Source organism: Pezoporus flaviventris, unplaced genomic scaffold (genome assembly GCF_033815535.1).
Source record: "Pezoporus flaviventris isolate CSIRO_AGI_PZ_B2104156 unplaced genomic scaffold, CSIRO_AGI_Pfla_v1 ptg000006l, whole genome shotgun sequence".
Classification (NCBI taxonomy): Eukaryota; Metazoa; Chordata; class Aves; order Psittaciformes; family Psittacidae; genus Pezoporus; species Pezoporus flaviventris.
In genome coordinates this window covers 2,432,153-2,459,737 of record NW_026892554.1, presented here as the reverse complement: position 1 = coordinate 2,459,737, position 27,585 = coordinate 2,432,153, and the positions used below count along the sequence as shown (strand labels likewise).

At 40.1% G+C, this 27,585-nt stretch overlaps 1 protein-coding gene across 2 annotated transcripts in view; it reads right to left on the bottom strand.

The window, feature by feature from the left end:
* Positions 1–26,996, bottom strand: part of MEGF11 (multiple EGF like domains 11) — a 265,958-nt gene extending 238,962 nt beyond the window's left edge. Inside the window, exon 1 of one of the 2 annotated variants that reach the window (XM_061446583.1) lies at positions 26,361–26,996. The gene's annotated coding sequence lies outside the window, so the exon portion shown is untranslated. The other variant, XM_061446582.1, reaches the window with a different exon arrangement.
* Between the last annotated feature and the right edge of the window lie 589 nt (positions 26,997–27,585).

Here is a 27,585-nt window from a genome sequence, read left to right as displayed (position 1 = left end):
TAGTTAGATGTTAAACATTTAGAAACTGCTAAACACTTATAAATTACAGCAATTTTTCCTGTACGAGCTGTGTTTTGCCAAGCAAACGATCGTCCGAACTCTTGCTACTTAGGCCAGGGAAGTCACAAAGGCACAGCTGTCATCCTTCACTAGCCAGTGAAATCTCATAGCTGCAGGGGGAAAACTCCCAATTCAAAAACTGAGCCTGTGCTCACTCACCTTCTGCTGTGAACTGAGTTCAGCTGACCTTGGCCCCTGGCTTACACCTTCATGCTCATATTAGCATGCTAGCCCCACTGCAACCTTTGAATGAACCACTGATGTGAAACCAGACTAACAGTTTATGTCATGTCTAGAACAGAGAAAGATCTTTAAGATTAAGGTAGTATGGGGTTAAGAGGAAGGGAGAAGCAGGTTTGAGTTAAGACACATTTAAAGAAAATAACTGAAAAAAAATCAGAAACTAAAAATGAAAGCATTTAGAGATTAAGTGAAATTTAGAAGGAAAATCTGATATTTAAAAACAGTCTGGCAGCAGAAGCTGCTGATCCAGGTATCAGAATAGCTGGTTTGAGCTAAAAACTGGAAGAGAAAGATCATTCTTGTGTTTCAGTGTTCCAAGTAGATGGAACTTCTGTAAATAAAACAGTGCCCTGTTTGCTAGGTATTTTATCTGAGATGTTCAAAGAAGCTTCTATTCATATATTCTATTCTATATATACAAGCAGAATGTTGTTTGGTAAAATAAAGTTAGGGTTTTTTTTTAACAACTTTTGTATGTCTTTCAGAAGCCTCCAAGAGATTTGAGAACAGCCATATTAAAGAGCATCACAGGCATTTTCAAAACCTCTACCTCAAAACTTAGAAACCTGGAAACCAGGAGGTGTTCTCCTTTGACGCAAGCAATGAAGACAATATGTGAAGGACAAAAGACCTTTCTACAATGCTTTCAATGTGTCCTCCTGCAACGGAAATATTCTTATTTGCAAATTGTTTCAAGGAAATACATATTGCAACCAATCAATCTGATAGCACTAAAATTCATTGTGCTAGAACACAAATTAATTTGTATTTCCTGATCCTTACTTTTTTGTTCTTGGTATTATGTGACCGTTTTTTATATTCATCTTTCTCCTTTGTTATCTCTTTTAAATAAGGGAAAAGATGAAATCCCTCTGAAGGTGATTATCTTTTCTTCTTATTTTCACTTCCTAATCAGAAAACCTGACTAGATATTTTCCTGCTTATTCAGACTGTGGGCAGGACAGTTCCTCTCCTAGGTGGGACTATAGACACATGCATTATAACTAGAGAAAGAAAGATTTTTAAAAGAGCAGATACTTGAAGCATGTTGATTTCTTAATGTTCAGATACTTCGCCAAATTATTTAGGCCACAAGAAAAAGTTATCATTTTTGCATTAGTATTTTCATGCTCCAGCTGTGACTTGACAGCGTTAAGCGAGGCTCTTCATAAACAAACTCTTCCAGATCTGAGTCATCAGGCCACCCATTCCCACTGCTGACATCATAAGGTTTCGCTTACAGAGCATAAATATCCCTCAAACAGATTGGCTCAAAAATATCAAGCAAGTGTTTTAACTATAGATACAAGGGGGAAAAAAAGAAGTATTAATTGGAATCCTCAGAACATTTGATTATTTTTCAGATTCTTACATTAAATTGGGTAACCTCTACTCACCCTGGAATGCTTCACTGTACAACCCACTGTGAGGGCAAGAGTTTCCTTTTTAAAGAAGTCAGTTTACATTTCATCAACTGAACACAAGCTTTATTTCTTTCTTGCTTAAAAGGAGGACAGCGTCATGCCACAAAGACCAAAAGCCCTCTGTTAGTATATAAAAAACTGCTGTGCTACTGAGTAAAAGCTTGGCCTGAGTTGGAGTCCATTAACAGCTATCTGTACTCGAAAGACATTCATGTATTTTTGTTTGTTTCTCTTCTCCAATTCCTATCCTTCCAAAGACAGCCAAAGGCTAGATTGTGCTGCGTCTAGTAAAGGTTATATAGCAAGCAATTCAACTTCTGGCACTACACTTTCAAACACAAAAGGGGTTATGTCATGCAAAAAAGAAAAGGGTTTTCTTTGGAATTGTGCATTCTTCTTCTGTCATGACATAATGAAAGGGAAGGGTTGCATTTTAAAGCTGTGCAACATTATCAAACTTTGCTAGTGTCACACTGCAGGAAGTCCTCTGCCTCACCACAGCTATATAGACACGTACAATGACAATGAAAAATTAGCATTAATAGCTCAAACAGCCAGTGCATAATACGTCTGCGTTGTATACAAACAAGCGCACAGATCTGCCTCATTGCTTCATGGGACTGGGGAAAAAAAGTCACTTTCACACACTGATTGTTTACTATGTAGTGTTACTCAGTGAATAGTAAGCAGGATCTGAGACATAGTAAGTCCGCAAGTAAATCACAATTGGCAGGTTATTTCAGTCACACTGTGGTAAATTCACATAATTCTAATGAAGTCACTTGTGCTGCTCCAGACTGACCCACCCGTAAGCAAAGTGGGACAATCCTAGTGCTCATTTAGCAAACTGGAGAAATACACTGAGATATATTTACAGATAGGGTGAAACGTAATTTACATCCTTCATTAATAGCTTCTATTTGAGGTATTTAATTAGCATTATGATAAAACTAATCAAACTGCATCTAGTGCAACAAAGCATCTAAATTGCCTTTGCAGGCTGAGCAGTTACACCTCTCTGACAGCTACGTGACCACTTGCAATTCTAATGGCTGGTCTAGCAATTAAAGTTCTCTCATTAATCACTACTAATTAACTCCATTGATCCCTAACACTGGGATTTCCACACTAAAGCATGCTGCAAGAAGCATCACATTTGTTATGATATAATATTCAGAGGAAATGAAATAAGAGAAGTGCTGTGTCATGGGGACTAAAATATGATTTAGGCCAGGATGTGAAGTAACGCCTAAAACTGTGCATTGATCTTAGCTTGCTTGTTTTAAACTGAGCCTGCTCTCTTAAAAAGGAAGCAACAACTATTTGTTACATGGATGTGAGTATGAGGGGAAAAAAATCCCACACAATGTTTAAAGAACAGACTGCGAAGATGCTGTGCAGATACGCTACTCCTGCATCAACTCTATCACTTCAAATAGCCTGAAACCTCCACATGTCCTGGCGTGGTTAGTGCTGACTGTTGGCATTGCAAGTCATGCTGGGCAGGGCTTGGTGCATCACTCCAGAAGACAGAATAGTCATAAACAATAACCAACTGCTATAGTCCCAGATGTACCACAGTAAAGACAAATGTTTGACTCCTCTTAACACTGTGAAACTACTCACACATGCTTGGCTGCTGTGACAGCTGAAACCAGGACAGATACCCAGCAGGTAGTTGGAAGTACCAATTGAAGGCAACTAATGTAAGAAAGTAAGGTTTTAAAATATGTCAAGGTTCTGTATCTGTAACTCTGTTGGAATGGAGTGGGAGGGGGGTGTCAGGGACGATGAAGATTTCGTTTCTCTAAGAAGTATCTGAATTTTACATCATAAAAGGCACAAGATAATACAAGAACTACAATGCTAATCTGGCACAAAGACAGTCTCTGCAGATAGTATAGCCAATCAAGAAAGAGCAAACTATCAAAAGGAATTAAAGTTACCCTGTATTATTAAACTAGCTTGTGCAGTTAGATCAATACAGCTTTGGCAACATACTTCTATGCCAGGAAAGACAACAAAAGCACATACTTCCATTGCAACTGGATGTTCTCAAGAAAATATAAGCAACTGGAGTGCAGAGAACTGAAGGAAAAAATATCATTGTTTATTTCTTAAAACACTATTTTAATAAACTATTGACATGAACTGATTCTAGGGGATCAAAATGGTCCTGCTTGTCACTTGACACTGATTTACTGTATCAACTTCAACAAATCGTATTTCCCACACAGATCTCAGGCTTTCCTCCACTTAGAAATCTGAAAACTGCTCTTAGAGATTTCTCTTTATACGAAGATCTGGAGAAGGGAGCTCAGGATTCCAGGGTGCAAATGAGCACAGTTTGCAGTGTAATAAATTACCAATAAATGCACAGATAAATTGGGTGAGCAGAAAGTTCTGTGTCTGGCAAACTTTTTGATCTTTTTCCACAGGCGACTCACAGATGGTTTGAAGGTGACACCGCAAAGCACATAAAAGAGCACGCTTTCTCCTGAAGTTCAGCTTAAAAACGCCACCTGAAAAAGCAGCAAATTCATGGTGTGCAGGAGTCACTGAAGTTCTTCCAGATCTTCCATGAAGGCTCTGCTTAGCTTTCTAAACAGGGAACATATACAGAGGATGTACTGCATACAGAGCAACTCGTTCATGCTGCAGCAGCCAAGAGAGTCCAGTAAGAATGATATGAAAGCAAACATATGAAGATTTTCAAGATCAAAAGTTGTTAATTTGTGAAGTAAATGCCCAGTATTGTCTCTCAACTTCCTGCCTTTGGATGACAACATCAACAAGGCTGCCTTTGTGCTTTAAGTTCTGCTTAGTTGTATACTAATGCACTAGATAATACTGAATCATCTGTTCTTGCCTGCAAGAAGCAGGGAGGATTTATAGCTGTACAGCTGAAAGTTAGAGGTGATGCGTATGGGCAAGGCTGCGTGTACAGAGCGATGCAGCGGAGCCCTCCACAGCTCCTTTCACTGTACAAGGCACAAAGCAGAGAACATGTTGAAATAAAAGAAATGTGAAGTCATAAATTAATGTCCTTTCAACACAGAAAGACAGATTTTGCAGAAAGCTGCTTTTTATCACATTGTGCTTAAGCAAACCAAGGATAGAGCAGAAGCTGAGTGAGTACCTGTTATTTGGATACAGTGGGTGAAACAAAGGATAAACAAACTTTGGCTTGCAGCTTTGGGGTGCAGTTGCCATCATTCAGTTAAGATTGAGATATTGTGGTGTTAAAGCTATACCTTTTGCAAATCTTCCCTGTAGTCTTGAGGTTTCTATATGTATTCAGCTGGCTCAGCTTGAAAAGGTACAGCTAGATGCTGTATATATCAGAGCTCAGTTCAGGAGTTCACTTACAAAACTCTTTCTCCATTGATATCAATGGGACTTAAGGGTCTAATTACAAACACCCCCCATATATTTAAGTGCTTTCCTGTTGACCTACAAATAGCAAAGTATTGCCAAAAATCCACCCCAGGGGAGTCTCCTCATTCAGGGTGCACATTCGTATTATAGTCACTCAGAGAACCTGTACGGACTAATCTGGGAGTGAGCCTGTATTCCCTGTTTTGGGATTCAGAATAAAAATGACAGCATCTGCTTAAGAGGATAAGACAAAAATAATCACCAGCCTCTCCCCCTGAGCTGCTGCCTTTGTGTAAGTTTTAACCCACAGTAAGTGAAGACCCATTAAACCCATTTGTTCTATCCTTGTTTCTTGATAAAAAACCATCATCGGACGTCCTATCTGCAGTCTTATCCCAATCTCAGAGATTCAGATCGTATCCAGCCTGCCATACCATATCTGCATTGCTTTGGCTCTTTTGTTCTCAAAGGCATTTTGAGGTAGCTTCTACTGTAAAAAGAAACAGAACAATGGTATGTCTTTGACAGACTGGAAACCAGCAGAGGGTAAGATGAGCAACACCTGCTAGCTAGAGAGGTGGACAAAACAGGAGCTTTTGCCAGCTCTACAGAATGTGGTACATTTGCCCCAGGACAAAAAGATGCTTCAAAACAACATAGTGCAATCTTTGTTGTGCAATGAACTGAATAAAGAGCTGATATCGAATGACATTCCATCTAGATCAGAGCAAGCAAAGAACTGACTTAGCCAGGCAGCGCCTGCTTGGCCTTCTTAGTATGTATCAAACATCTTACAGTGATCAATGTCAGAGGAGGCTCCTTTAATTCAGAACAATGTAAACCCATCAGCTAAACATCAAGTGTTTCAGATAGTGTTATTCTGACCTACATCTGTCCAGCAGTGGGTGTCACCTTCTTCTTATAAGTGTTTGAAGGCTCCCTCTGCAAAACCTGACTGGGTGAGGTGGTAAAGACACACCGATAAAGAATGCTTTAGATATTACCATCATGCAATTAGCAGCTTCAAAGTAGCTTTAGGTAACAAAATGAACATTTCCAAGATCAGGCCACAGCTCTGTGATGGAAATTTCACAAATACTCTCACTCTGATGTGAAATTGTTTTACAAAGTTGTCATGGGCAAATTTACCTCTGTAACAACACTCTGCTGCTGGAGAAAAGCACACTGCAAAGGTCATCAGTTCCCGACACAGATGATAAAAAGATCTTCAAAACCTACTGTGCCCCAGCACTAACCATTCAATTCCTGGGTTTGCCCCTGATTTCACAAGGTTCACAATCCAAGTCTGTTTTTGATATGCACATTCCAGTATAGCTTTGTCTATGTAGAACATGTTTTAATTTCCAAATGCTAGAAACAGAAGCTGAAAAAAGAAATCAAAAAACCACTTGCCCAAACTTTATCTCCTCCAATCTGTTCAGATAAAGAGTTTTCTACCTGTTTCTCATCACAAATAAGTACAGTCTTCATCATCCACAACTTGACAGAGCTAACAATTTGATATCTGACTCTAAGCTTTCCTGACCAAGCAGACAATAATAGCAGGTGAGATCTACTAAGCATTGGGTTTTTAACTCATTACAGCTTAAACCAATGGTAGCAGCTGGAATCAGTGCTCTTTTCCAACATCTTCTGCAACAGTATTTAGTTTTACTGAGGCAAATGGTCATGAAGCATTTAAAGTAAAATTAAGAAACATTTCCACATCATGGAATAAATAAAAATATTTTATAAAGTAGAAAACAATTTGTTCCTATTATTATTGTTAAAGTTTTTAGCTTACATTGGTGCCACAGAATGCAAGAACAGCATGGAAAAATGGTGAGAGAGGTTTATGAAATCAGGTAATTGATGTCACACTTAAACCTGTTCTGATTCCAGTTGAGTCAATAGAGTTTTACCACCAGTGATTTTGCCCAGCTCTGCTGCACTCAATCAGCAGAGGCTCAGAGCAAATGAGCATCTGAGTTACAAGTGAAATATAAAATAACATGCAAATATATTTGCATTAGCTGTATGTATGAGGGATGTTAATCAAAAATGGTATCACACAGCTAGCATCTCTGAAGAGCAAAATATCTTGTCTCGGGAAGATATTATTGCCATTCACAGTCTCGTGTCTAAGTCTCAAACTGGTTTCATTTCTGTCCTGGAACAACACTGCTGCCAAGGGAGGAGGTCACTGAGACTTTTAAAATGGTTAGAGAATATTGATTTCACTAGTTCAGAGCAGAGAGCTCCACAGTTTATGAGAAACATATGAATACAAAAAAGTCCTTACCTTTGGTTTACATCTTTATCTTTTTGGAACAGTGATCAGGATGGGTTTGTATCGTGATACACGGTTAATATTACATACTAATTTCAATACTTATCAGAAATCTGATAGGATGAGCACTAGGTGCTAATCCCATATGGTTTGCTGACAGAACAGAGCTACACTTGCATCAGAGCGAACCTGAATGCACTCAAATAACAACATATAAATCGCAAGATAAATTAACTGACTGGTATCTGTTTTAATTACATATCTTGCAAGTGAAATAAAGATTCATTACAAAAGTGACTGTTCAGGTTTCACAACAGACTTTTCAGCAGCAATATTATTACTGTTTACATTTTATTAATAGTTCTAGTTTTAAACAGCATTGTAGGTTAATGACATTAAAACATACTTTTCAACTTCCATTCAGGAAATTAAAAATAATTCAATAACACATTCATTAAAAGCCAACATGTAGGTCTCTATGACACTTTACCCCATCAGTTGACAAAATATAGTGGAAATTATAAGGTCTGCTACCATATACAAGTCACAAAATAAAGCAGCATCACTGTAGAATGTTTAAAGGAGAAACACTGGTAAAAATTAGCCTGAGCTGACCCTATATATAGTTTGCAAGAGATTCACTTCTACTACCTGAGCATTTTGTTAAGGCAACTAACATACCTGGTCTGAAAGAAGTTAGTGGTATAGCACAGACAGCAGTGACAACCCAATGCAAGCAGACAGCCTCTTCTTCCCCAAACAAGCAAAATAGTCAATTTGGGAACATATCTAAACACTTTGGACTGGAATGACCTGCTGCAATTATTCGCTCTAGTGATTTCTTTCATTGTATGATCAGAACCAACTCAAGTAATTAATTGTTTTCTTTGCAGGAATGATCAGCTTTCCTGTCAGATTCTTCACATGTTTTCTGCCTATGCTCACAACATGTTCCCCTCAATTAAATGGCCTGATCCTCACCTGTAACACACACAAGGACTCGGCATAGGATATAGAGCTTATTCCCATAATCAGTAAGAGAAAATCTAACAATAAATGCAAATATTCTATATCAGGCAGCCTAACCACATCTAAAACCAATGTTATTTTTGGTTTCTAGATCATGCCCTGCATAAAGCTTCTCATACTTATTAATAATGTATATGTTCTATATTCTCTTCATTCCCTGTAGCTCCAATTTTACTGTCCTTTTCCTACATCTTTAAAAAATGATTTGGTAGTTACGAATCTTATTGTAAGGTCTCGTGATAATTATAACTTTATTTAGGTGAGTACTTTAAGGTATTGGTGTAGGGGTTTTATTCTGCTGTGTGCTTAGAAAAAGACACATGAATTTCCACTAATCCTACCACTCCTATCAACTTTCTTATAAACTGAACACTGACCCAAAGGTCTAAGAGAAGCTGCTACTATTCCAATTGCTGTCATGTGTGCTGCACCACCTGATACACCTAGCTAAGTATATAACTACCATGAAAACTTTTTGTCAACAATGTGGAAAAAAAATAACCTTCCTTTAACCAAATGGAAGAAATACCCACAGAACCAAACCCCCATAAAATGTACTGAATATTCAGACTTTATATATATACACACATGCTCACACACACATAGCTTCTTCTATACATGTGCATGTATCTAACTCCTATTTTCTCTCTAAATGACCATGCTCCCAGACCCAAGAACAGTCTTTCTAATTACATGAAGAACTACACAACTTTCCTAAAGATTTCTCTCACCTAATGGAGGATTTCAATAGGAAATAATTCTTAATGATGACCAGAACAGCATCATTCTAAGCACTGCAAGATTTCAGATGATGGTCCAAAGATAATTTGCTGTAAATTATCCTACAAATTATGTCTTCATTATCAAAAGAGGATATAAATAATGCAAATTTGATGTGCTCATCCTGCCAGTTCTACATTTATATCCAAATACCCAGTTGTTTCCTAAAAAAAATGAGGGTCAGTGAAGCCAGCAAATACACCCATCTGTGGTTTGACTATTGTATTTTAAATGACTGGAAAATATGCTTTTCCATGGTCTGACATCAGATACATACATGTACACCTGCTACAGGAAGGTATCTTTTAATATTCAAGCTGAGGCTCTGAGAGCATCAAGTGATGTATTTTCTTCTTGATATACTGATGCATTAAAAGGAATTATGCATGTAAACTTGGCCACGGCAAGAAGAGACCTTATGCCTTATACTGGGTTAAATTTGATTATTCAGATAAAGTTTGTAATAAAATGAAAGCAGTGTCAGGGATAAAAATAAAATAAAAAAAATTGTGACTCCAAATAAGAGGAAAATGTTCAGTAATGAAATGCTTCCACCCGAAATCTTACACCAAAAGCAATTTGAATGGTCAATAAACCACAGTTCTAACTAGTTCATAAATACAGTAATTGTATTAATGCCTGCCTTTGTTTCCTTCTCCCTGGTACTGGCTTACAGGCATTTCAATCAGCCAGGTGACAGAGCAAGGGTACCAGCACTGGGGATTGTTCCATTTCATTTCATTTTAACTGCTCCACAGGAAAAGGAGCCTGATATTCACATAATATCCAACTGAAATATCGATCCCACAAAACTGTTGAAATACTGCTTAGAGTGGGCTCTAACAGCAAGGAGAAATTTGAGAAGAGTCATACCCAAGTTAAGAAAGGAACAGAGAAGGAATAGACTGACAAAGAGACTGACAAGTGAAAAGTGCGGAAACAAGGTACATACAACTGTGTGTACCACAGCTTAGCTACAAGAGCTGCTGTCAGATACACAGAGGACTCACTTAACGCTGGAGTCATATGATCAGAAGATGACTGGAAAGAAAGCTTCTATCTTCTGCAAAATGGTAAAACACATTTAACATGTCTTCATTTCAGTGAAGCCTGCCTTACTTTTTGTCCTAAATGTTCATTTCTGCATGTCACTGAAGAAACTAGTGAAGCAATAAAAATCAAAGGAGACCAGGACAAACTCTTAACTTGTAAAGTGTGGGGAAACACAGGGCGCCACAGCACTGGGAGGAGCTCTACCTGGGGACACAAACTATAGGAATATGTACAACTTCTTCTGACAAACACCCAGTAATAGACTGGGGATTCAGTCTATTACTGGTTAACTAGTTTTAACACAGATTAAAAATTAGAAATGCTTTGCAAGCTTCTGTAAGGGAGTGAATCAAGAGAGGTACTCTCAGTTTCAGATTTAAATTGGTGTATTTCCTGAGACAAAGGCATATTACATTCTTTTACCAGTGGCCCAAAACACAGCACTTCTATGTGTCAATAATTTTCCTCCAGGCACAGGACATTCAGGGAAGGATATTTCTGGCTATTTCTAATTCCAAAGTTATTCAGTGGAACAAAGATTTTGCATTTAATTTGAAGCTTACTGGAAAATGTTATCAAGTTATCTCCTAACCAGATTGAGAACACAGCAGCAAAATCAAATCATGGGATGAGTTTCATGCTCTCTTGCAGTAGTGGTTTAAATTTGTTAAAGTTAGCGGCGTCTCTGCTGGATTACATCAGCTGTTTAGCTCTAAAATAACATACTAGTATAAACTATTATCAACTTATCAGCACTGTGCCTTTCAGGGACTGCAAGGCCAGAAAGGAAGTCTATGGATTTAGACAGTCCAGCAAACCAAGCAGGCTCACAAACTCTTAAGAAGTCACAGCTCAAAGTAATCAAAAGGTCTGAAATCCCACTAGAACCCTTGAGAGTCCTGAAAGTAGTAAACAAAAGAGTCACCAGAAATGATTGCTTCTATCTCTAAGTGTTCTGAAATCTGCGATCATTCTTCTTAAACCCTAATCACAGTCATCTAAATCATAAACATTCTATTTTCTGGCTACTGCTCTGATTGATGATGAGCTAAAAGATCATCTTAAGCATCTTGTATCTGCCCATTTATACCTGGAGTGGACTGAGAGCAGCACATCTTGCTTTGCCACTGACTGCCAGTTGCTTTAGTGGGATGGAACTCCAAATGTCAGTTTCCATATTACAAGCCCTCACCAGTCCCAGCTGCACTTCTCTGAAACTCTCACTTCTGATTCAGTGCCATAAATCACATATAATTAAGGGCTGGGAATCAGAAAATCTCTGCATTTACAACTTCACTTTCTGGAGTTCCAGCCAGCTATAAACTTGATGAGCTAAGTCTTTACATCTCTGTTTTCCAATATTGGCAAGCACAGGTTTTCCCTGGTATTTATCCTTGTGCTAACTATCTTCACAGGATTCCACAAGGAACTGAGTAAGCTATGCAGGGATTTGACACATAAGGATGTGTGTCCCCCAACCCTGGCACTACACGAGTCTTGCCAGAAATAGAATGCTGCTGGCAATGCAATTCCTTAAAAAGTAAATTTGGAAGGAATAACAACTGGTAATTAATTGCCTCAAATAAATGTCTCTGGACTGAGTAGAAGCCACTCGGATTATATAACAAATAAAAGCACCTTCCCAGGTGGTAACCCTATTCACACAGCTGGGAGAAATAAACTGATAAACAAGTTCTTTGCTGTCCTGCACTCTTCTTCTTTGTGAATTGTATGTCACTCAGCCTTTGGCTTTACCTGATTTATACATGCAGATACACAAAAGCCAGCTGAAGAATATCCAACCTTCCCTCCCTTTGCTGCAAGCCAGAGGGGAGCAACACTGGAACCAATTGCCTTGTACTTTTCAAAGAGCAGACAGAGAAATGCTCTTTCCCTTTGCTTATACTTCACAATGAAAAAGGTTTTAGGAGTGAACTGACAAAAAGGAGAGAGCCTCATTCCTCCCTGCTAGGTAACTGATTGTTGTTGCAGGTATTTCAAAAGAGGATGAACAAAAGAGGCAGTGGGGAATGGGTTTGTGCAAATAATCATAGAATCATAAAATAGTTAGGGTTGGAAAGGACCTTAAGATCGTATCGTTCCAACCCTCCTGCCATGGGCAGGGACACCTCACACTAAACCATGTCACCCAAGGCTTTGTCCAACCTGGTCTTGAACACCACCAGGGATGGAGCATTCACAACCTCCCTGGGCAACCCATTCCAGTGCCTCACCACCCTTACAGTAGTAAGATGGAAACTGAAAAAGTTTTGTCTGCATCCATGGGCATGCTGTTACAAAGATTATTTAAACATAAAGTGCCACATAACTCACATACAGTTTGGCCTTCCTCACCAGCTTCCCTGGGGTCCTACTCATCTCTAATCTCCAAAGTACTGGGACATCCTAACCCAACCACAGGACACAATACGACACTCAGTTCTGTCAGTCACTGCTGTCCTCAGTCTAATGACTCCCTGTGGAACTGCAACAGGGTGTCCTACAGTCACCGAGAGCACCGCACACCTCCAGACCTCTTTTCCTGATATTTTCACCCCTACCATGGGCAGGGACACCTTCCACAAATGTTGTTTGATCATAACGAATCAACAGTGTGATGCAAACTACCTGACCTTCATCAGACATGTACTAAATATCCATCTGACACCCACAAACGCTGTAAGTTCCTGCCTGCTCTCTGTGCACAATTTAATTAGATGAATAATAAATACATCAAATGTATCAATGGTGGAAACCATTTGTCTGCAGTGAATTTACAACCTCAACATGTGTTGTTCACAGACAGCTTATTATGGCTAACAAGTCTTTACCTATTTATCCTAAAAATAACAAGAATCTTCTTTCATTTACATTGATCTGTCCAATTTTCCAGGAGGAAAATACAGTTAATCACAAATAAGGAGAAAAAAAATTCCAGAGTTGACAGATGAGATGATGTTTTAAAACACTCAGTTCAATACACTAAAAGCATTCTCTCTGTCACAACAGCACTTCCAAAATCAAGCCTGAATTGCAACAGGAGGAATGTGAAAACTCAGCCAAAAGGTTGAGGAAGGATTTTCTGCTTATCATAATTTCCTCTATTGAACAGTGATTGAGGATTAAACCGAGCCAACAGAAATTATTTGTTAGGATGGTTTCTTTAGTACAATAATAAAAAATATTAATAAATTCTTAATAAATTTGCCTGTTTGGCCTCCACTACTGGAGCAGCTTCTCTTTCTCTGCACCAGCTATAGGAAAAGCCCAGGAAAACTTAACTGGGAGAACACTCTGGGAAGTGTTGCTGTGGGCTTGCCACTACTGCCGGCTACAGCTGAAGACCAAATACTGGACTAGAAGACTTTTTGATCTAACCCAGAACAGCCATTGCAATATTGTTCCATTCCAGTAGAGAGCTACTCGGTTGGAGACAGTCTCATTGAATCACTTCTTTCCTGCCTCCCCAGGCGTCAAGCTGGATGTTAGTATGTTTGAAAATCTGTGCTTAGGTTCCTAAAATGTTATTCCCAAATGCACTAACAACAATTCCTTTGACTTGAATTGGGCTGGAATTAGGCCCAATGAACTTCTCTGCTTTCAAAGATCATAATAGAGAACTATCACCAGAGTTTATTACACAGTCACTGGACAAAAATGCATGCACTATAATCAGGTTGCTGCTTCTCATATTTTAATTATAGGAAAAGCATTGTAAAAGCCACACTTCCATTAAAAACAAGCACTTTCACAAGGCCTAATAATAAAATTTTTATCAATAGGAATATTCAGAATTAACTTTCTGTGTACAAATTAGATTTTAAATAGCAACTTCATTTCTCTGGTGATCTCATTTAGGTTTTGGTATCAAGCAATGTCTCAAGCACATAAAAAAACTCCTATGGTAAATTTTTATCCCTAATGTTTTCCAGCTGGTCTCTAATAACTATTCCTAATTGTACTTGTTAAAAAGGGGATTTATGAATCTCAATTAGACTGGTTTTACTTATCCTACAGCAATTTTCTGTACCAACCAAGGCTATTCCAAGATAGAAAAAAAAAGTTCTGTGGGTGACAAAATAATTATAAAAATAAAAACCAAAAATGCCTCTTATCCAACTTAATTCTCAGTAATTCTGTTTCAATAATCCCAAATAGAAAATACAGCATGTAATAACCATTTTGGGAACTTTGCTCATTCCACAAGTGACAAAGTACTTTTATTATTAGGATTTTCAGCTTTGCTTGTGTGCCCTACTGTGAACATTAAGATTTACATCATTCTCAGTGAATCTGTTTTAATTTTCTTTGCTAACTTAATATCCTGATTCAGCAAAGTATGGAGATACAGCTTACTCTGAGCACACACTGAAGACCTCAATGTGCATTTTCCTGCGATTCATGCAGAGCAGCTTCAGCAAAGTTGTTCAGTGTATTTGTACCTTTAAAGTTTAATGTGACTATGTCTTTAGCAGGCACCCAGGTCACCATTTAACTCTTTTGCTGACCAGCGTCCAGTGCTGGTACAGAAAACTTACAATACATCCCTGAAAAACCATGGCTTCCCTTCCCTAATACATACTCTAGTACCAGTTCTCAACCAGCTTCACCATACAAAATGTTCTGTCATCTCGCTGTGAAATGTACTCTGAGAAACTTTTACATCATCAGTCACAGGACTTATGAGAGGGCTGTGCCGTTAGGATTCAGATATTAAACACTATCAGCCACATCTTTGCATGTGTGTTATCCATCACCCAGAGAAGCTTAAGCAAAACGAGTAAACACAACTATGTGTCTGCCATGCCATGCTTATGAAAAAGCAAAGCTGCCATAGCTTAATAGAAGAAAAAACTAAAAGAAACTGTTTTAGACTAAAATATATCCCATGTATGTGAAGAAACTTCTGCTACACACACATTTTTTTATTACAGTCTCCTACAACTTTCCCAGATGGCCAGGTAACGGCTATTCCTTGGGGGTCACCATCTGCTCTGCAACTAGTGAGTCATGTCTCTGATTAGCATTCAGCTCCCTGACAAATACCCATGAAACCAGAGCTGGAGACCAAGACCCTTATGCATCAGAGAGGCTCCTCCATGGCAAATTCTGAATGTCAAAGTCATTACACCTAACATAATGTGAACATTCCCCTTGACACCACTTCTAGCCTGGACAACGGACCAGGCTGGCTTATTTCTGCAAGTTTCTACTCATTGCTAGACTGAATATAGACACAAGAATGCTATTTTTACAACATTACATTACAACATTATCTGTTGTTGCAGCCAAACACTTTGGCTTGAAAATTTGATTTCAGATATGTTAAGTAATGCACAATAAATTCTAATCCAAAGGGAAAAAAAGAAAGAGAAGTGCTGGAGTGCATGCAAAGCTGTGCTCAGGCACAGAGTGGTTAACACATGCCTGCTGTCCACTCAACATTTGCCTTAAAAGCTGCTGTGAAAAAATCTGATTTCTCCCCAGAAGTATCATGATTGAAAGTAGCAACTTGCAAACAGCAATGTTTTTATGGGCTCCTGTGAAGAGGATTCTCCAGTGCTCAGTAGGGCGAATCCAACCTTCTCAAAAATACTGATCCCATTATTCAGTTTTGGTAATTAAAACGTTTTCTAAATGATTGTTCCCCAGCAGGAGGAAATTGATTCATTTTAATGCATTATTGTATTTTTGCATGGAATAACTTTCTCCCCCCTCTCCCCCCCCCACCTTGTTCCTACCATTTGCAGATGAATTATTTAGATGTGAAGATTTGTCTACTGTATTTGACAGGAAGCTTTAGGGAGTCAGCGGAGAAACCCAAGGAGTGCCTCATCATTTGCAAGTCCCATTTCTTTCTCTTTGGATATTGATTAGCAGAGCATTTATCCTGAGGAAGTGGCTTGACCAGGGGAACATAGATCTCAATGTGACAGTCACAGAATTTACACATTCCAAATGCATTTTGGGATTTCATTATATGCTGCTTTTTAAAACAAGTTGTTTGGGTTTGTTTTGCTGTGTTTCTTATTGTTTTGGGTTTTATTCAGGCTACAGAATCTTATCTAATTTAAATATATTTGAATAACACTATGAGTACTATTTACAAACATAGTGCCTTTTACTTAGGCCCAAACTCTAAGTTCATTAAAACACACTCACTGACATCAGCTGGTTTTGGGTTAGGTTGTTACTCACAGAAGCATTCCAAAAGCTGAAGCAACAGACACCTGGGTAGCTAACTTCAAAGACTGGCTCAAAACTAGATCCTGTCCCATCTCAAGAAAAGAGGAATACAGATCTTACAATTTGAGCACAGCAAGCAATATTAAAAATAAGTAAAATTATTTTGTGTTTGCATTCATCTTTTGCAGCTCTTTGAGTAGAATCAATGCTGCCACAGGTGACCCAACATTACACAGTTTCTTGCAGAGGATGTACAAATATGTTAAGAAGCAAATCATATCAGGAGCATTAGTATTCGCAGAAAATACAAGGCACTGATATTAGAGGCAGTCTTTGACAAAGCCAAGAACAGGCTTCACCATTCCTGATTCTGCAACACATCTCTTTTTCTGGCAGTAGATTTATGCAATGAACAACAGTAACCATAACATTTATTACTTAATGTCAAATTTACTAAAGTGCTCAAAGTTCTCAAGCAGAATAAAGGTCTATATATTATGGAAAGACATCCCAAGAAACTATTTGTCCTACAAAACTTACTGTCCTATATATCTCTTATGAAAGCCTCATCTTCAAAAGAAGAGCAAGACTGTGCATTTGGGTGAGTTCAGGTTTGAAATTCAGCTCTGACAGAGGCTAGAACAATAAAAAGTGATGTCCTTCGTACAGCAAAGTTATAAGTATGTGCTGCAATCCAGTAGTGAGCAGCACAGGGGCTATGTTAAATCTACACCATGTATGCCAAAAACGTAAGTCTTTAAATCGATTACATATGTTACAGTATGAAGGAGGATGGCGTGAAGATCACCTTATCCTATTTCCAAACAGCCTCTTATCTCATGTCTTTGAATAATTAGTTCTAGCTAGATGAGAAGAATTCTTCGTCCATTTTGAATTCCTTGCAATGAATAATGAACCGTTATGCTAATGCAGGAAAATATTTATTTGTATCCAAGTTTTTGTCTTTTCTTTCGCATGACAGGCAACACGTAAGACACATAAGACTCCTTTTAATCCATACACAGATGTCCAAGATGTTAGATGAAAAGAATCTGACCAGCCCAGAAGAATGCTGGGTAGGACAAGACAAAAGAAAGACCTGCAGGAAAACAAGACAGTAGGGAAAAACATCTGCCTCTATTATCTAGAAATCATCAGCGTTAAATGCTGGGCATAAATCAGTGCAGCAGCTTCCCAACTCTTTCTCAGTCTTCCTGTCAAGCAAAAACATTTTGCACACCATAGGCAGATCTGAGTCCTCACTTCACCATTCTTGCTTAACTCAGTGATTTCTGGATGAGCCTTCTATCTGTTGCTGAATTGTATTTAGTTGTCTCTTTGTACCACCTTGTTTATTTACTAATTTTTGTTGCTTTTTTGTCTATGTAAGTGACTACCTTTATCATTCCTACCCACGCATCTCTGCCTGTCAAGCTACTTCCATTGCCTTTCTTGTTCAACACTGGAGTTCTCACATTTCTTGCATTTTACAGACAAGAGCAAGAGGAACAAGCTCAGTTTCCAGCCTGCACTCAGATGACTGACAAAAAATCTCATGGAAAATATTTTGAGAAATAAATTTCACTTACATCTCTATCAGCCAAAGTGACGCAATATAAATCAAAAAGAAAGATTAAGAAAAATAAAATTTTTGATAATTCCTGTGGGTTGGAATGGTTGTAGCAGCTGTCTCCACTGCTCAGTGCACCCACTGCACTCACCTGTTTATTAACTGACACTTCTCTATCTTCCGACTAAAAGCAGCCAATGGTATTTTGTCATTGAACAAACCTCATCTGACACAAATCACAGCTTCTGCCCTCAAGTTTCTAATCCAGTGCGAGGTATCAGGTGGATGGATCCCCTTCTGCAACAAGCAGCACTGTGCAAATGAGGCTCCTTCCATTCACAACATACAAATCTTTCTGTGTATTTGACCATCATTGTTTACTATAAATGACTGTTTTGTAAATATAATTTCCCACTATTGCAAGTTCTGTGACTTATTCCCAGTAGCCCTCACTGCAGAGGCTGTATCTAATCAATCTTCAATTACTGTGCAAATACATCCTACAGGCTACTGATGTCTTTCCTTTCAAACACATAATACGTAATTAATGACAGCTATAACGCCACCAAAGACTCCAAACCAAAAGAACTCCCTGCAATTCACACTTACCAGCACCAAAGACTGATTTGCTGGAGTACTTAATTTTCAAGGGGGTTTTATCCTCTGGAAAAGTGATTATGAGTAGTCCCAGTCAGTGACTGCAGTGACTTTGCTCCTCAAAGCACAATTCTACATAACTAAGTACAATATTTATTGTTGCAACATTACATGGTAACAGCCAGGACTACATCCCAAACCACCCATTCAGGGAAAGCTCACAGTAAACCAGCAAAGCATCACTATATGAGATACATGCACAGCTCTGTCCTGCTTCAACATTACAGTTATCAAAACCCATCCTATCTAAACCAAAGCTCAAAGCTACAAGTTATCATTTTTGAATTTGTTCATTCATTCATTTACAATAATGGCTTTAAGGTTTTTTCTCTCTTTACAAATAAAATGGAAACTAGGCATTATTATGAATGGGTGGGATTCATCCACAAGGTTTGAGTAAACCCAAAGTTAAGAGTCCTGGTCTGGCCTGGTCTGCTGGTTCATATTGAGGACTAGCAGTGTACCAAGAACTACCTTGGAGGAAGGGGGCAGAGCCAGAAGGCAATTCATGACTAGTCACACAGTGTTTTGTAGAAGACAGTGCACGATAACACTGAGAAGTAAATTTTCTGATGCTTGAAATGTATCTATAAAATAACTGACTGGCCCATTTGCTTGATAAAATGCCCACCTGAAATAAGAGGAAAAAAGTAAAGGAAGAGAAGAAACGATGAAGTTTGCTACACTAGACATCAAGTTTGAGCAACGGTATGTGTTGTAGCTTTAATGGGTTTGATTTGCTTTATCCATTCTAGCACACATAAGTTAATACTAATTCAACTTTATCAGCCAGGACTTCTTTAAAGAGATATTTACACCTTTTACATTTAAATGAAGGCAAACTGCAGTATAATTTAAGCTATAATAATGACATCTAAAATACCATTGTTTTCTTCAAGAGAATTAAGCTAGCTGTGGCAAGAGATAAAACCCCTTTGCACAGAGAAACACTGTCATAGTTTGACTTGTCAAAGCTCCTGCTTCTAAGAATATTTATGATTTTACCGTTCCTTGAGAACCATAAATGACACAGCATGTCAGTGAGACAGTTTCAATCTCAGTCTGGATATTTCTGTCCAGAACTGGAGTATAATTCAGTCTCCATCGCCAGATAACCCCAGCCTTTCTCCTTATTCTGCTCGCAAAGAGCTTAATACTGGACTTCCTCCTGAGAAACAAATTCTATACCTTGTGCTAACCCCTATGAGTTCACTGAGGCTGCCTGAAATGAAAATGAATGCAGAATTTTATTGTAAATTAAGAAAGCATGAATCAGACCCCAGTGTACAAAGTGCAACTGCCCTTTGCTGGAGCAACTGCCTGTCAAGTAGGTACTAGACTATGATGCGCAACTCATTTGACAAACTGAGTGTCAGTGAAGTCACCTACCGGTGTCCTACGCTGCTACCAAAAGCATGTTGGCTGCTAAATGACTTTACATTCTTTCTTCTTTTTCTACCGAGCTTATTTTAGAAAGGTTGTATATCAATCTGGAAAGTGCTGTGAACATGATGTTATCATAATGGTACCATATGCCAGTCGACTACTTACAAATCATCCATGCTTCTCTCACTTGGTAGATTTTGTAAGCATGATAAAGAATCTGATTCTCCTCATGCTTACACTGACTTTATATCAGTATACTTCCATGTTTTACACTGGTAAAAGACGGGAGAAATATTTGTACCAAACCCTCTAAAAAACCTTTAGGGATCTTAAAATGGCTGCATCAAGTAACAGGTTTTACTATTTGTCTCAAAACCAGATGTCAGTATTAAAGATTAAAACCCTATGAAAGAGTAGAATATGCTCTCAAATCACTTTCCCTAGACATACAATCTACAGAAATAGGTTACATGCTTTAAGAGCTTTGGAGCTTTTAATTTACCTCCTTGTTTTGGCTCCATAAGGAGGCAGCTGTGAATACTCCTTATAGTTTCCCTACAGCTTTTTCCTATCTTCTTTGTTCCAGAGAAAGACTTCCACACTTTCACAACACTCCATAAACCTCACAAGAAATCACATACCACAGGACTTGTGATAAAAACAGGTCAGCAAAAGTCTAGATCTTAACAAGGAATCCAAGAAAAAAAAAGGTTAAGGAAAACTTCAGCTGCATAGCTGAACTTAAAAGAACCTGGACCCATTTCCACTCATATGTAGCAGTTAAATATATATACTAAAAAAAAAGAAGGAAAAAAGGGACTTGTTCACAAGTTTCACTCTTGGATAACCTTTAAGCTGTCATATTCTGACAGCTCTCTGGTGCCTTTTTAACCCTTTAAAATATTTTTTCAGAGTGACTATTAGTGCTCATAAAACGTTTTGGGTTGAAAAGCCTAGAAAATTAAGTATATGAAGTTAGAGCATAGAACTATTTTCACTCAGCTACTCTGTCTTACTCCATTTCCAGGCAGTGAATCTGATTTCAGCTTCATGCCTATTCATTCATTAGCCTTTACAATCAGGCTGTTACTAGGAGAATTTTTCAGTGCCAGTTACTGCAAAGGAAAAAGTTAGGCCTACCAGTTCTAGTCTTGTTTGCAATCTGGTGCAAATTCGATGTACTCTTCTTTCCTGCTGCATTTCTGTGAGCAGGCTAGGCAGTGACCTTCATCTTGTCTCTCTCTTCCTTTCTCAGAAAGAAGCTTTCATACAAATTTCAATACTTTCCCTTTAGAGCAGCAGCCAGACAGTAGAAACTGCCTGAAGGGCTCAGCACTACTGTTCATATACAAGTGTTTGTAAAAACATTAATCTTGGAGAACTCTGGACTTCCCTTTTGACATCCTGATTGAATACCTCACATTCTCTTGGCTGTAGCATGCTATTTGACAGGTACTGAGTCTGATCTTCCAAAGGCTGTACTGTATTGTCTCTTCATGAATTTGGTACATAACCTTTAATTCCCAAGGTAAGGATCATATTTTGTAAACTCTTAAACAAAACTCCTCTCTATACGTATACACCAGTTGTACATCACCTGCAGGAATCCCATGGGACTGTTATGTGGCTGAATTCATCTGGCAAACTTTAAAACTGATCTATCTGGGATTTGTCTCCTTTGAGAGTAACTCTTTTAATTTTCCACAGGCTTTTTTATCTCTCTCCTTAACACACAGAACTTCCTCACTGAGGTTTCAATCAGTTTTGTGCAAAGAAAAGTACCAATTGCTGCTGCAGCACAGTCAAGCTGCACAGTGCAGAACAATCAGGTTGATTTTTTCATCTTTTCCATTAGCATCTCAACAACCGTTTCTAGGGGTAAGTCGTTTACTCCCAGTGGTAATTTGGACCATTTTCTTGATCCCAGGTTTTACCTATTAGTCCCTGTGAGACAGCTGGGGAAAGACTCAGTTGCCTTAACAGGATAATTTGAGACACCTGAGGAAAAACAAGATACCTGCATTGGGCACCAGATATAATGTGTGTCTCACAGGACAACTGAATGCTGGTGTAGCAGCAACTAGAGATCAGGCAGGGTATCCTGGAGAGCCTGAGATACCTGTGAGCCCTGAATCCAACCCACAACTACTACCCCATAGTCTACAGTTCATCACCATCAGAAGAGAAATTCTCAGATACTTTGGCTTTGATTTGCACTAGATTCTGACCTAAAGTGTCAGAATTTCCTTTACACAGCTATGCAAGGGTGAGAGGAAAAGCATAAGCAAGCCTGTGCCTCCCAGCCCTCCTCTGCAAGATGCAACCAGAACCGATAGTTGCATAAGATGACAGTAAGAACAAAGTGCAAACAGGTAGTTCAAACCCCGGGTGGTACAGATGGATGTTTTGTGGGAACCCACCATACACTCTCCATGCACCTGGAAGAACACAAAGCCCAACAGCAAGCACATGTGTCGGAATAATCAAATGTAAAAACTAGTACAGGCACCACACTTACCCACTCCCCAATGCCTGCAGCCCCCACACTTGAAGAAAAAGAGTTTATAGCTTTTATATCAAGTAACTGTGAACTGTATAAAGTCTCCATTTAAATTTCCACCCCAGAGATTTGCACAGCAGTACTGCAAAAAGTAGTAATTATACAGCAGCTTTTCAATATGCAATGGAATGCAGCACTTCTCTTTTTAAGCTCAACAACCGAAGTGGCATTGTAAATATGATATTTAAATAGTAGCTCAAATCACATGGTTTTGAAAACAATAACCAAGCACATGCTTTTCAGAAGCACAGAATCAGAAGTTATTTCACAGACAAGGAGAAAAGGTTTGCAGGAATCGTGATCATGCTACAGAAAATTGGATTATAGAGGCTGTACTTGAACGTACATTCACAGTTCCAATATAATTAACTGTTTTCAGGGACTTATATTTTTGATGTATGCATTTGCTTAGATATTAATTCTGCTGCCTAGCATGGAAAGCATGATGGGTTATTCAAAGTGAAAATGGCTGAATGCCCCATTCATAGCAAATGTGCCACTTTTTGAAAGAAAGCATCATTGGCTTCTAGTTGATACTTTGGACTATTAATTTATATTTAATTGTAAAAACAAGAGATCAACTGAGTCCTATTCAATAAGCAAAAACCAGGAACAACATAAAGCAGCCATAGCGCATATATTTTACCTCAGTCAAGGTTTTTTTAACAAAATCAATTTTGAAGTGGTAGATGGTGGGTGACTGGTAAGAAAGAAAACACTGATGTTTGATTTTGAAAACAGGCAGTGACCACGCAACCATTTTCAATATTTCAGATGCTGGGACATTGTAGAACTTTTACAATCCTGTTACAAATTTACTCAGATATTAACAAGAAAAAGAAAAACTAAGTGCAACAATTTGAACAGTGAACAAGCCTCCAGAGGTTGTGACTGACAAAGAAGTGACTGACAAATACACTTGTATTGAAAACAGCTTCGCAAACATATAGAATTACCCTTAAACACATATTTATTGCCCTAAGCCACTTCAGACATCTCACACTGACTGTAACAGACTCCAGAGCAGGTCCCATAAACACAAACTGGTTCATAAGCTTTTGCAAGACCAGAGCCTCAGCCTGTAAAAGAGCACATACAATGAGACTGTTTAGTTGATTTACTCACCTCTATTTAGCACTACTATAAGCAAGGCAATGCACCTAAAAGAATCCATCCATCAGACCTTACTCCAACAAGGAAAATTAATGGGATTTAACAACAAAGTGGACATGTATGGAAGGTCCAAAGAGACAGTGGGACAGCAAAGCTCTGGCTGTGCTCTAAGAGTTGTTCAAGTATGGAAAGGATTCAGACTGAGACTTGGCTATCCCAGAAAAACCTTCACAGCATCACTTAGCCTCTCATTGTGAAGTTAAGAGACATAACATCCAACCACCTGACTTGAGATATCCATTACCATAACACAGGACAGTGCCTGACTGGGGACAGTCCCATATCCCCATTCCCTCCACCCCCAGTCTAACAGAATACTGAAGGTAGACAGGCTTCTACATTCTAGTTTATCTATTTGTTACATATTTGTTCTCTAAACCAGGAGGTAATAAAGATATGAACAGCAGACTTCATTTTAGTTAACTCTGGACTATCCTCCAGCTGGGTGGAGGCTAACCCCAGCCTTCGCAGGATTTTGGGATCACGGGGTTTATTTAACTCTCCAATCCCTGTGATACTTTGAGAAATCGCTGCCTTAGTTTCACAGAAAACTGATCCTCTGCCCACCATTCTGGGCCAGGTGTTTGCAAGTGAATATTAACTAACACAGGCACCAGCACTGTTGTGCTATCACCTGAGAATCCCAGCTGAGCACTGAATTTGGGACCTGATGTCCTGATACTCCCAAACTTCCCTCTCTTTCTTAAGAACCATCTGGCAGAATGGCCAAAGTCCTTCAAATGATAAAAAAGGGAATGTTTGGCAGCTGCGAGTAGCACCAGCGAGATTCCACCAGTTCCCCAACCTCAAGAAACTAAGGCTACACACTGCGTCCTACAACTTCTCCCTTGTGCCCTTCCCTGCCCCAAAGATCCTCTTCATCGGGAGCACTGCTGAGTACACACAGGGGAAGCCTCCACAACCCGGGCAGTGAGGCTTCAGCCCGAGAACTCCGCTTGCCCGCGCACGGCAGCAACCCGAGGTCGGGGACACGCGGGGAGCAAACCTGCCTCCTGCAGCCAGAAGAAAGTTCGTACAGATACAACACCTCAGTAAACCATGCGGGGGGAGGCGGCTTGTGAGAGAAGCGGCGGTAGGGGAGAGTCCTAATAAAGCCATAAGGTCTTACTACCAACACATGGATGTCTTAAATCAGCACTTCCAAAACCACCAACGAGAACCCAAAGAAGATCGAGGTAACGGACAGAAACGGAAAGCTGGAGAGAGACTGCCTCCGCCCGGCTCGTTCTGGATGCCTAGGGAGTTCTAGGAGGAGCAAGGAAGGGGGCTTTCTCCTTTGCAGCCTAAGGGTTCAGGGGGAGCTCCTTGCCCCGCAGCAACAGCACCAAGAGCAAGCGGTGCGTGGGGAGCCGCAGCTGCAGTCACTGGGGCTCCGGCGCCGCGTTCCCCGCAACTCCCAGCCCCTGTCCCGACTCGCACCTACCTCGGCGGGACCAGAGCCCCGCCGTCGGGGCCGGATCCACGGGGCTGCGGCGGCAGCGCGACGCTGAGAGAGGCGGTGGCAGGAGGCGGCGAGCGGCAGCCCGGGCTGCAACGGCAGAGCCGGGGCGCTCGCACGGGTGTACCGCGCCGAGGCCGCTGCCCAGGACGAGGAGATGGTGCTGCTGCAGGGGACTCCGCGAGCCTCTTTGGCTCTGTTAGGAAAGTTACCGCGGCCACACGACCCACCTTAAACCCGCCTCCCCGCAGGACCCGGGGGAGGGCGGAGGAGGGAGGGAGGAGACGGGGGTGGGGGCTCGGAAGCCATTCGTTTCTCAGCACAGAGCCAAGTCCACAGCAGCATCTCCAGGGCTGCCGCTCCGGGGTGCAGGGCTGGGTGCGCCGGTGCAGCCCCAATCCCGCAGCAGCTGGGCTGGAGCCGCGCTCCGCACCCCGCGCCTGGATCTTGCTTTTACGCGCGGTACCCCGGGGCCAGCTTCTGTGCGCAGAAACTTTTCCGTTTCCTGCAGCGCTGACGCTGTTTTTTTGGCATATTCGTTTGGTGATGGTTGATTTGACAGCTCGTTATTTGTTTAACCATTTGTTGTTTGGGGGAAGACGGATCTAGTCCTGAAGCCTTGGGGTTTGTGTATTGGTTTGGGTTTGTTTTCCTAAGCCAGATTCAATTAAAATACCTTAAATAGACTAAAAGGAAAAAGAATCAGATAGATACCCCGGCATCCCGAGGTTGCCGCCTGAACCGTGCATGTGGGAATGAGGAAGGAAACTATAGCTGAGGCAGAAACACTCTGCGGCGCAGCAGAGGGTAGGAGGTGGGAAAAACCCAGTGTTCTGCCTCCTGCGCCTGAAAGAAGAGGATCTACCGAGCAGAGAGCTACCCAACTCCACGGATGTACTTAGCGGGAGATCATGCAAACTTCTGGACCCATTTCAAGTTGCAAAGCGAGGCACCTGCACACACGCACGCAGTAGTAGGGGCGTATAGACATAGGAAAACACACGCAGCTCTCGGGCTCCCTGAAGCAGCCCCTGGATGGAGGAGCTGGCTAGAGCTGATAGCAGGCAAGGCTGAGGGGATGCTAATAGAGGAAAGCGCCAGGGAAAAATTACCTCTTCTCTAGCATCCTCTACCGTCCAGAGCATCTGCCCTTGTATTGTAAAATCGGCTGTTTCGCTGCTGCTTTTTAGGGTGGCTCCGTGCAACTAGATGCTTACAGAAGCTTCTCACAGGGAAGGAATTACACCCCACAATTGTCCTTTTCTTCCTGAAAGACACACCAGAAGTTACAAATATATAATGATAATTAGATCAAATGCTTGTGACAGGTGATTTGAGCAGCTGCACTAACTTAGCTCCTAATCAGCTATCTTGTGCTTGCAGTCTTTTTCAAGATGAGATGCTCTATTTGTGGTATGCACTATTACTTATTATTTTCTAATGAGAATAGTAATATTAGCCGAGTTCCTCCTTTTTCATCATCTCAGTATGTAAGGAACATAAGACCAAGTCCCTTTTTGATCATGTACCAAGGTGGCTAATAGAACATTTTTGTCATTGCAAGCCACATGATGAATTCCCACATTGTACAATATTTTATGTACATAGGAACCTGCCAAAATCCTTTGTCCTGCACTGTGTTTTTCTTGGTAAAATGCCAGTACATGACTGCAGGTGATGGCAGAGTTTCAAAATGGATAGTTTGGGCCAGATTTGGGATGCCGTTTCCTTAAAGGACTCCTTGCAATCTCCCCAAATCCCTCTCCACTCCCACCACTGTTTTCCTGTCTCCATATTCCAAACCTGCACCTTACTGCATTGTCCTGGTTTGCTGCCTTCCCAAAATCTTGCAGTCAGCTGACCAGGAGAGCAGAACTGTGGAGCACATGGCTCTGGAGTGGATGCTGCCTTCCCCACCTCTTCCCTGCAAGCCCAGGTCTCTCCTTAACTCCTCATTAGCTATGGTTAAGGCAGCCTAGCCAGGATCTACAGCACTACTGGTGTCTGAAATTAATTCATCCCCATCTTTCCTGACCTGTCCTTTAATTATTTTTACAAACATCCTAATAATGAATATCAATAATAAATTAGCAATCATGTTTGTTTATTAAGTTATTTTCAATATTTAATAAAATTTAATAGACCAAATTTGAACTAGATTTACTGAATAAAGATAATTAGGTTCTGTTGTTTGTATAAGAATATTACAAACACCAGTTGCTCTATACTGATGGCATTGTTTATAACTCAGTTTTGTCACCAGCTTCCAGTTGGGGAACTATTTAGCCTCACCAATTTTTCTTTATAGAACATAAGATGCTGTCGGAGATGCATGGA